A 12,465-nucleotide genomic window follows, 5' to 3' on the forward strand; every position below is an offset into this window, starting at 1 on the left:
TTTCTTATGTGACAAAGATTTTCCCTTGCACAGGTAGGTGTTCTGTCATGGCTGAGTGTTCACTCACGTGGAGGAGAGCTTCCTCGCATGGAAAATATTTTCCTCACATGGGACATGATACTTTCTCATGCAAGAATGTGTTCACTCACGTGAGCCTAGCATGCTATACTTCTTCATGTGATAGACATGGAGTGTTTTCATGCATCTTTAGAAAATGAAATTTGGAGTTTTGGATACCTTATTGGATTGCACCCCTTCCTAGATCTTGACAGTTGGATATAAAGTATATCTTGTATATTTGCCTTTCATATTTGGTTGATGAATGTGTTGGTAAGTAGTGATGCTTGGAGATCGTTGGTTGACTGGACCATTCATTTGATTCTTCCATTGTGATATTTATGATTAGTTCCATGTTGAGGTTGTGTGTATCAATGATTAATACCTTTAAAAAAAAATTTGACTTTTATTTGTCCTTGTTCCAAGGATCTCTGAGCAAGACATTACATCTAGTATTAGAGCCCATGTTCAAACACTAGAATCTCTATGTGTATGTTGCCCACATGGTTAATATTGCAATTGTGTGAGTGTGGGTCTCTTTGAGAGCTCGTGATTTCTTGTTTCTTGGGTAACTACTTGGGATGAACTTGTTTATCTAGTAGATGTTACTAGAGCAATACAATGAGAAGGAAGTGAGGCTTTCCTTGTTATGCAGATGGAATCAATGTTCCTTAGCATGGATGGTTTCTTGTGTGACCCTCTTAGATGGAGCCACCGATTGGTGTCTGTGTGTTGGCTTTGAGTGCCTCTTTTGTTTCTCCTTGTGGAGTAGGGTGCATTGTTTTCCTTGTATTCTCCTATTGTAAGTAAAGAAATGAATGTAATTTTAATTCATTGTTATTTCATTATAGTAATGAAGTAGTTCCCTTTTGTTAGAATAAATGAGTGTAAATTGTAAATCTTTGAAAGAGAAGTAGTTGTTTCTTTTGATCATTTGGGTTAATGAGTTACATCCATGAATTGCTTATTCCTTAAGCTTATAAAAATTTGTAGTGATGTTGTTGTATATTATTATGTTTCATTGCATGGAAAATATTTAAGGAAATTGTAGTGATGCATGTGCATGAGGCTATTGATGGTATACTATCTTATGTGTGAGTGTGTTCTCTAATGATGCTAGGAAGATGTATTCCTTAGCACTATGTGGTGATTAATCCCTCTTGGGTGACTATTCTTAGTCATCCCATGTTATGTGATTCAATTGATGCCTTATTTCATTTCACTGGAAGTACTTTCTTGATGTTGTTGGGCTAGCATTAGTTTTTAGTATTTTCCCTTCTCAAACTAGTCATCAAAATTTCTCTATCGCTCTCTTTGTAACCATTGTCACACTTTATTTATTGTTGAACTATGCACATTTTTTTTTAGATTTACTTCATTTTTAGTTTATGATGACTAGTCTGAATGTGTTTTACTATTGCACAATTGTGTATTGTGATTCTATCATGTTTTATTTCAGACTACTGATAGTATGTACAAGGGATAACATCTTAGAGAATATACTAGTATGTTTTCTTATAGATGTAAAGGTGTTAGTGAAGTGTAATATTTTTTCTTGTGGATTAAATATTTCATTATCCTTGAAAGAAAAAGAAAGTTGATAAAAGGTGTATACCTATTAAATGGTAATTTACTCCTGATGCATTACTCTATTTTGAATTCAAATAATTGTAATTATTTATTGGATGATTTAGTAAATGTTGGTTATGTAAATGGGATTATATGTTTGTAGCATGTGTTAACATTTTCATTTCAGCCTTCCTCCTCTTTCGTGAGTAGTCTTTGTGTATCACTAGATGGCTTAGGTTCTTCTTATCATAGAACCAATATAGACCCTTTTTACCTCTTTTGAGAAGAGTTAAGTGGAGCTTGGACATGAAGGTTATTACTCTTGGTGGGTCTTGATAGCCCTTGGTGGCTCTTAGGATTTCTTGATCTATGACCATGGATCTTATGATTGGTGCTTCTTTAGAGTCCTCCTCTATTAGTGGGTTCTATTCCTACTGTAATTGGGTGTGGCTTAGTTAATCTTTGAGGTTGACCTTAGTTGTGAGCTTCAGTGCTGGTGTATTCCCTTGCACTTGCCTCTTTGGAGTGAGTATATTGACATGGTTATGCCACTAGTACTATTAGTGTGGAATGGGCATATAGACAGTGGGAGGGATTGGGAGTTTTCCCTAATGCATCTTGGACTAGTTTAGTGTGGAGGTTGAGAGAGACTCCCTCTGAGTCCTAATGTTCTATAGATTTTACCTCCCTAATCATGTATCTTCAAGAGGTTATCTTAGTCAATTTTCTCATTTATGGTTGACTTGAGGCTAGAGATTTAGTTTAGTGGTAGGTTGGGTGTATCATTCCTAGCATGTGGCTAAAGAGACATGGTATCTTTGCAAAAATCTTACCATCATTTTCACAAGGGAGAAGTTAAACACATGAATTTTTTCCATTAATGGAATTCCTTCCAATCTTGTTGACAAGTGATGCCTTATCTTCTTGGGTTAATTAACCCTAGTTCCTAGTGGTAGTTGAGCTTTTTGTAACATAGAGAGTAAGTGCTCCTATGCTTGGTGGTTAGTTGTGGACAGTATCCTTCTAGAGTGTACAATTTTGGTAAGTGATTTGTCATCCTTTGTGTTGTATGATAGTGTTCTTGGGAATCTTTGGATGGCTATTCCCCATGATTCCAACTATTGTTGGAAGTGTGTATTATTTTGACCTTATTTTGTGGTCACTTGGTAGATGCATGTTGTAGCTAGGCACATATTGAAGAGGTAGACTAGATTTTTCCTTATCTTCTAGTGTTGAATTGTGGCTATATGGGTTTTCCTAGTGCATAGGAAGTCCCTGTTGAAGGAATTTGTGTCTATGCGACACCTTTTTTCTCTATGGTTGACCTATTTTGTAGTTTACAAGATGGTTTGTGAGTGTTGGAGTGATTTGGGTTTGACTTGTGGGAGAGTTTGCAAGTCATTCCTATTGTTCGGTTTTGATTTCATACTCAATCTATTTGGTCTCTATTCTTGGATTACAGGCTTCCAAGAGTAAGCCTAGTCTTTGGGAGAGATGATGTAGTACCTCTCCCATTTGATTTGTCTAAGTCATCTTGATGGGTGCAACCTTGATGCTCTTCCTTTGAGAATAATCATGTTAGGACCCGTGAGTGGTCAACATCCTTGGGGTGATTGGATTTATGCTATTTTTTCAATTGGATTGTTTATGCTTATGGCTGATTTATGAGATTATGATGTACTAGATGGGTTCACTGAGGTTTTTGCTAGTGGTTATCTAGATTGATTTTGTATCACAATGTCATTCTGTGATTACCCTAAGATGTGAATAGTGGTTGTGATGTGTATTATTATCCTACTACACTTGACTAGGTTTCTGTAACAATGTTTCGTCATGTATTTGACCATGTTCACTTAAGTGTTTTAAGTGCCCTTTTATGTTGTTTAACAACTATTATTAATTACATTATTAAATGCTTAAATAATTAGAAATGAAATTTTCATGTTGGATTCATTTGTTATAGTGCTATGGATAAGTACCTTGTGTATTTTAGTTATTTATGCAAAATGGGCTATTTAAATGATAATGTAAATGAAATTAATTAGATTCTTTAAGTACATGATTTTGTACAATTGTTTCTTTGGCTATTATTGGTGTACATCTACACTTGATTGTGTTCATTCATTGTGCAAGACTTATATCCATGGCAGTGGCACATAGAGTTGTTGATGAGACCTTTTATGTTGTGCCAATATCATCCCCACAAGGGCAATGCATCTTTATTGTTATTTTAATCCTCTCGTAATTGGTAGATCTGGATTCATAATGCATATGTGATTGGACCTATGAGCGTGTCTATGCATTTAGGATTCCACAATGATCATGGAAAATATCAAATTAAAAATTGTTTAATGGATTAAAAGGGTTTAATTATTTGATATAATCTTTATTTTATTGCTGGCTAATTTGTCGTAGTTGAATTCTGATTCAATTGGAATTTTTTGATTTAATTTGGGTTAAGGAAGTTAATTAGATTATTTAATTTAAACAATCTAACTATATGTCACTTTGTAAAAGTGCATATATTGGCTAAAAGTGAGTTTACTCTCACTTCTCACTTTGCTATTTGAGGGTTTTGGAGAAAATTCCTCCAAACCCTCTTGTGAGAAATCAATGTTTTGCTCATTATGGGAGTTTGGCTCTACAAATCATTATGAGGTTAGTCTCATTGGATTTGTATCGGGATTGCTCCACTATGCCGATGGTTTCATTCGATTCAGTGTCCCCATTATTTTATGGTGGTATTTCTTGTTTTGCCCTCTTGGCTATGAGGTAGGGCTTTTGAGTTTAATTAGTTTTACTCCATTTCATCTTTTGTTTCATGTTGTTAAATGTTAAGGAATGGAGAACTAGTTTTCCCCTCCATTTTAAGCATTCATATCACCCAACTAGTTGGGGGTGAGCATTTCTATTTTGTACAAAACTAGAAATGCAAGTTTTGCCATCGTTATGCTGCCAATTTTTATGTGGTTTCTTGGAATTCAAATTTTATTTGATATTCCTTAGTTTGGGACTATTTGATAAATGGGTTTTCCATTTTTTTGAATTCCAAGATGTTTTAGTTTTGGGTGTTTTGACAGTGTCTCATTTTGCATGCCATGAGTTTGCTGATTTATTTGTTTGGTTTTTTTAGAGATGTGATCTTGTAACCCTTGCCTTAATGATGAGGATTGTGGAATCAAAATGGTTATAGACATTCTAGGGTATTTTATTTCTTGATCCAAACTATTGTTTCCATAGTGGATTTTGTGGACTTGTGTTTTTTTAGATTTTTGGGATTTGGAATATGAGCCTGTTTGGTGAATTTTATTGGACCCTTGCTCTTGTGATCATATTCTTGGGTTGGGATTTAAGTTTCATTTTTATCTGATAACTTTGAGTTTTGGGCTTTCTAGTCTTCCCTCGATTTGCATGCCACCCATATTTTGTTGGGATTTTGGCATTATCTCCTTGGATGGTGGAAATGGATTGTATTCCATGTTTCCTTGAATTTTATGTTGTTATTTCATGGAAACTATGATTTGTATAGAATCCATACTCCTAGATATAGGCCGATTGAGTGATCTTGTTATACTTGTCTATTTTATTGTTTCTCATCCAACCCTTGTTGTTTATGATTTTTGTGTAGTTGGTGTGCCCACACACAAGAATGTGAGTATGCACTTGTCAGGTTTTTGTGAGACCTTAAATTTTGGTTTCTTTCAATTGAGTTATGCTCATTGGGATTGGGTTGGGAAATTGTATTTCCTATGGGCACTCATCACATGATGAGCATAGGTATGTAGGGTAGATAATTGGAGGGGCTTCTCTCCTATAATCTGGTGTGTATTCTAATAAGGTAAATGTGAATAAGTTTCTAATAAGTGATAACTGTTGAAGTTGATGATTGATCAACTCCACAACTCCCAGGAATCACCTGCATGCATAAAACCTATCATGGAGAGAGAGAAGCAAAAGCTATGGAGGCTGGAATTCCCAGATCCATAGATGAGACATTCTTGATGAGAAAAAAGAGAAATTTCTATGAATTAATAAATTACAAAGAGATCAATCCTTATAAAAGGAGATCAAAACCCTCCCAAGTAACTAACCTAGGTTGTATAATAATAATTAATAAAATAATTAATTATTATATGCCCAAAGTTTAGCTTAAGTAAACTAGAGATAATAAGTGGCTTAATAATTAAATCAATATTATTTAATTAATAACAAAATAATTTATTACTCTAATAACCCCCCTTAAGATAAACTTAGGGAGTAGCTAAAAACCTAAAAACTACTACTAAAAGAAGAATTGGGTCCTGGAAACAAAGCATGATTAGGTACCCAAGCACAACCAAATCTTTGAAAAGAGAAGAAATAGAGAAAACTACATGGGAAAAACCCTACTCCAAAAAGAGATGGAAAGAATGTTCTAGAATATAGGAAAAAAGTGATGATCATGAAGAACACCACTGAAGCATGAAGCTGTAAACATTGCCCAATTATTGATCTGAACAACCTCTGCTATATAGAACATGACCAAGTAGAGAAGACTAAGTCTAAAGAGATGATTAAGCAAAGATGGAAGGTATATTCATGGCCTCCAAAAAAGGGCATGTCCGAAAAATAGGAATGAAAGAATGTCTATACGGTAAATGATCCATCTCATGAAAATGCATAGGTATCTAGCCATTGCAATCACCTAGTACATATGATTAAATATTAAATACATAGGTCAATCCATCAAACCAAGAAATAAATAGAACCAACATAACCCCCTATAATGTTGAGAGGTAAGACATGAATATTGAAACATAATGTAATATCTCTTGCAGAAAGAAGAACCAAGAACATCGAGAGTGTAAATAAAGTACAAACACCTATAATGGCATGTGTCATCGAGACATCATGAGGCTAATATCAGGGAACAAAAACTCACTTGACAAAGGAAGATGGAAAATATGGAAAACATGAAACCCCCAAGGTAGTTTATATTGTAGTGCAAGTACAACAAAACACAAAGATGTGCAAGATCCCAAAATGCAATAGAGTGGTACATTATCTCAATGTGTTTCTAAAAATACTACAAAAGGATATCGAAAAAAATCAAAAGATACATAAGGCTGATAAAAGAGATAGTACAACCCATGAAAAATCATCTGAAGAAACAAAATTGATCTTTGAACCTGAAACATCCAAGATATCCACCAGAATGCAAAAAAGAAAAAAATTGAATGGGATGTGCCTAGAGCAGAATATGGAAAATAAAATGTCGCAAGATATGTCTCTCAAAGTGCAAAAAAGAACCACTAGCTTTGAATGAATGAACTAGAAATCAAATAGCATCAAAAGTCCAAATAAGTTGCAATATCACAATGGTCTCTGAACTAGTTTTCCTGTGATATCTTGTTTGCAAAAAATAGAGTTTGGATGAGCAAGTTATGACTAAAAAACCACATGTAGGTCAAATCAAAGTTGGAAGGGAAAAATAAAAATATTTACCACCTTGGGATCCATGTCAAATGCCTCAAAAAGTGTACCCACAAGTACTAGAAATTACCTCCAAAAATGTGCTAGTTTCATACCAAAATTATCTTGATTTGCATACGAAAAATATCAATTTGTGTGCATAAAATATCAATTTTTGTGTTAAATATCACAAAATTATCACCTTGGGAAATGTACCCAAACTGGGAGCAATATTTTTTCATCAAATTTTGGTTGTGTCCAAATTGGACAAATGTTATATGAAAATAGTGGTTTTTGGACACTCTGAGCTCAACCATAAGGTCTATTTGGGCTCAAAGTGCACCAAAAAAAGGTGACCCCCATGCCCAATACAAAATAATTCTAAGAAATGAAACCCTTTCAAAGAAAAAACATAGATCTAAAAGCCAAGCCAAACCTCTCATAAATAGACCAAGGGCATGAAGATCTAGATCTCTGGTACCATGTTGCAGTTGATAAAAGATCAACCCCATAGCTCCCAAGAATCACCTACATCCAAATACCTATCACAGAAAGAGAGAAGCAAAAGCTATGGAGGTTGGAATTCCTAAATCCATGGATGAGACTTGATGATTATAAAGATAAATTGCTATAATTAAAAGTGAATTAATAAATTACAAAGTGATCAATCGTTATAAAAGGAGATCAAAACCTTAACAAGTAACTAACCTAGGTTGCATAGTAATAATTAACAAAAAAAAATTTAATATTTATATGCCCAAAGTTTAGGTTAAGTAAACTAGAGATAATAAGTGACTTAATAATTAAATCAATATGATTTAATTGGTAAGAAAATACTTTATTACTCTAACAATAACTAAATGAATTAATGGGTAATCAAACTAATATAATAAAATGTGTATGTATGGTTTATCTGAGGATAGATTTTGATGGCCTCTTGATGGAGTCCCGAGTGAGATTTTATGCATGATGTTTATATTCAGAGTCCCAGGTGATCTACTCTCCACTATAGCCCCTATATAGTAGACCCATTGAGCATCTAATTGGGACTTGTTGTATTGGATCTTCATTTGAGTCCTTTGTACTTTTTGGCATGAGTGTTAGCCATGGATGATTGTGTTGTGTATTTGTGGTTGGATCATTATCTCCATCAACATGATGGGAGTGGGAATATAGGTACCATGTGGTTGGGAGGTGTAACTACCTATACCACTATTGGGGACCAATGTATAAAGATGGTCTATTTCTAGTTTGAGTTCAATGTTGGATATTCACGTGGTACTTTAGTGTACCTGGAGTATGTTTTCTAGATTTATGTTTTAATTTGGATGCATTTGATATCATGTTTAGATGATGATTAGTATGTTACTTGATGCATTCCTTTATTATAACGTTGTATCATATTGCTAGATGACGTTCTTACCATTGCTTTGGATTAGTGATGTTATTCATGGACTAGCATGTTGGATGTACTTGTTCTTATGATTTTATTTTTTGGGTATTGGTAAGAATGATCTCGTGAAACAACTCCAACTATTTTTTTGGAAATTTGAGATTCATGCTCAAGGGATGGATAGGGCCTTTGAGGTCTCATGATGCCATTATGGTTGGGAGGAAACAAGCACGATTATTTTTAGCTTGGTGGCTTCATTGCTTGTGCTTTTCTTCTTGTGATATTTGATTATGCACATGTATGTTCATTGTGATGTTGCTTTTTGCATGATTACATTAGATGCTAGAGATATTTGATCTCCTTTATGCTTTTGAGTATTTGTTCCTTGACATTTTTATTTTTAGTACTCCTTGGTGTGGAGGATTTATTCTTATTGCACTTTCTTGTTATGTGTATTATCTTGTTGTTAGCCTTGTTCATGTTAGAACGAGTTTCATTGCACAAGGAAAGAATTATCTCACATGGTTTGTGGTAGATGCTCACACGAGAGTGCATTCTCTCACAGAGCTTGACATTTTGTCACACGAGATAGTATTGGCTAGCACAGCTACGTGTTCTCTCATGCAACAAAGTGTTTCTTTATGCAACAAAGAGTTTCCTCATGTGGGACATGATACTTTATCACATGAGAATGTGTTCACTCATGTGAGCCTGGCATGATGTACTTCTTCAAGAGGCAGATAGGGACTATTTTAGTGCATCTTTGTGAAATGAAATTTGGAGTTTTGGATACCCTATTGGGTTGCACACCTTCCTAGATCTTGAGAGTTTGGATATAAATTATATCTTGTTTGTTTGACTTTTAAATTTGGTTAATGAATGTGTTGGTAAGTAGTGACTCTTGGAGACCGTTGGTTGATTGAACAGTTCAGTTGAGTCTTTTGTTGTGATCTTTGTGAATAGTTTCATGTTGAGGTTGTACATGTCTATGCTTAATACCTTTTTAAAAATGTGTTGGCTTTTATTTTTCCTTGTTCCAAGAATCTCTAGGTAGGGCACAATATTCTCCAAAGGGATGGTAGCACGTAGCTCGATAAGAATACTATCAATTGTGGATGAGCTAAAATATGTGTAAATCCAACTCATCGAAGAACACCAGATGTATACTACTATCAAAATCCAAGTGGTGGACATTGCCAAAACTTATAGGACTTTTTTCTAGTTAGAATTGGTCAAAGGCCTTTAATCGATATATTTCTATGAACATTTCCCACTTATGGGTTCCCTAGAGAGGAAAGGCGATTCAAATCAAGGTTGATAGCGAACTTCAAATAAAAAAAGATCTTATTGACTATGGCCAGATGAGAAAATTTTCCTATGGTCAACTTGAACCTCACTTTCAATTTTTCCTTAGAAGGGACTCTCCTCAACGAGGACCTAGTCATTACACAAAGAATTTATGATCTCATTATTTTGTTTAAAGATGATGACAAACTTTAGGGTGATTGAGCTTCCTTATCTAGTCTCATATCTAATGCATGGTGTAGGATCTATTGTGTTGTCCACAACACATTCCCCATTCCTTACTAGGAATGGGGACCCCCTACTTTTTTTTGACTCCCGAACTCATAGTTTAGGAGTTCGGAGAAGAAAATTTGGTTAGAAGTTAGAATTTTAGAGTCAAAAAACCAAAAAAAAGAAAACTCCAAAATGTGTCACGCATGCCAAAAAGTGCCACGTGCACAAAAAGGCTCGCATGTGCCTCATGCATGCTTCATATGCGTTGCATACACTTCATTCATGCTGCACACATGCACTGCATATGCTTCATTCATGCTGCACACACGCGCCTCATTCGGACTGCACATGCACTTCAAATGCACCGTGCATGCCACAATGCGTCGCGAAACTAGTTTTTTAGTGTTTTTTTTTGTTCTGGTGTCATTAAGGTTTACCTTAAATTAAGTATTTTTTCATCTCTCTAGACTAATGTTCGCTTCTTTTTGTAGGTAAAAAAGGTATCCTCAACTTGTCGGGGTCATAACTTTTCACTCGGAGCTCAAAATTTAGAATCATTTACACCGTTGGAAAGAAGAATTGAAGATCTAATTTCAATCCCTAAAATAGTGAGCCTTTGGCTAACTGATGAAAGTTTCAACTTGAAATTTTGAGCAAAAGACCTCCAAAAAAGCCATTTAAAAATTCTTAGAAAAGATTGTGAAAAAATATGAAAAAGTTTCAAACATTTGATCATCTAGATCGCTTGGTTTCTTGCTGGGAAGGATAGGGTAGTTGGAGAGAAGACAAAGGTTGAAGATACAGAGGTTGGACACATGAAGTAGAATAGGTTCCTCGTCTTATGTAACTATTAATGGCAAGATTCAACATAGGTGCCGTAGGATTTTAGATCGAAGAAGCATAAGCAGTTCAAGTTTATGAAAGTGATTGGCTATAAAGAGGGTATAAATCATCAAAAATGGGCAAAGAATATATACACAAAGTGATCTAAAACCCCACTTGAGAAAAACCTAGAAACTATTTTCAAGATTAACAACTTTGATTTTTTGGTGATTTGAGCTATCAAGGTGCGCAGGTATGCAGGTCTGCAGCTCTACATTTTTGAGTTTCTTATGTATGCAGGTTCACAACTTTGCATTTTTGAGCTCTGTAGCTACACAAGTCCACAATTTTGCATTTTTGAGCTCCACAGCTCTGCATTTTTGAGCTTTGTAGCTCCACAATTCAGAGGTGTATCGACAGTTGACTGCTAGTTCCAAAAATAGCACTTTCCATGCATTGAGAGCGCATTCTAATGGGAAGTCAACTCTAACACACGCCCAGTGAAGGGCCAGTTTCCATTTTTGATGCCTCCATGCACTTCCACTTCAACTGATGGCCTCCTCCTACTTTCTCTCTCACTTCTTTTTTTTGACATGTAGAGGGCTCATGCATCCAAATAATGAGTAAAATATGGATGGAGTCCCTCTAAGCACCAGTTAGATTGTCAGTTTGTATATATTTAGTTTGTTTAAATGTTTTAAAAGCATTTTATTGCATCAAGATATCTCTCACTCTCAACACAAATTGAGGAGACGATTTCTTATAAATACCCCATTGTAAAATGGAAGAAGGGCTGCCATTATTATGCAATAAAGTTATGCTTTTGGCGCTAGCATTTAGAGTGTAGTTATTCTTGCCTGAACGTGTCATTGTTTTGTGGATTTTATTCATAATATTGTGATTGAGCCAAAGGTTTATTATGTTGTTTCTGGATGTGTGATCTTTTAGTTCTGGTGTTTGCTATAGATATATGAATTTTGTTGACGTAACGAGCTTGAGAAGAGATCACCCGATTGTGTCTACATAGCTTTTTGTCTCGCATGAGTGCACTTTTTGTGGCCTTGTGATTTGATGAAGAGTGAAACATCATTTGATTTGTTAAATATTCTAATTGATGATTGCATCAGTGGATTCTAGGAAGCCTCTGCTCCTATTTTCATTGATTTTCTATCGATTTCTTCAAAGGTTTAACTCACAGCATGTTGTGTTCTGTAGCTTATGCCCGTTTAGGAATATCAATTTCAAGTTATTTGATTTCATGTTATTTGCTTTCAATTTTTTGATTTTATTTGCTAACCCCCTATTAGAATAGGACCTCATAGTAGCTGCATTGTTAGAGTTGCATTCATTAAAAAATAGAAAAATAGAAAAATATTGTTCTTTTGGTGTGATATTTTGAGATAGCGAACAGATTTTACTTCAATTCCAAGATAAAAGACCTTTTTTAGAACCAGCAAAGGCCTCCTCATGAACACTCACATTTATCTTCTACTGAGCGAATTTTGGTATGTCACAAGACAAATACTGAACCTTGGAGTGGATCCTTAAAAAGATTTTCTTTTCAAGAGAGGTATTACACTATGGATTCCTGCCGTTGACCTCGTGCAAAACAAATGCCCAACATGATCCACTACAAAGGGAACTCCAAGTTGGAA

The sequence above is a fragment of the Cupressus sempervirens genome, chromosome 10 (assembly GCF_028749045.1).
Source record: "Cupressus sempervirens isolate cs-2001-9-10 chromosome 10, ASM2874904v1, whole genome shotgun sequence".
Taxonomy (NCBI): domain Eukaryota; kingdom Viridiplantae; phylum Streptophyta; class Pinopsida; order Cupressales; family Cupressaceae; genus Cupressus; species Cupressus sempervirens.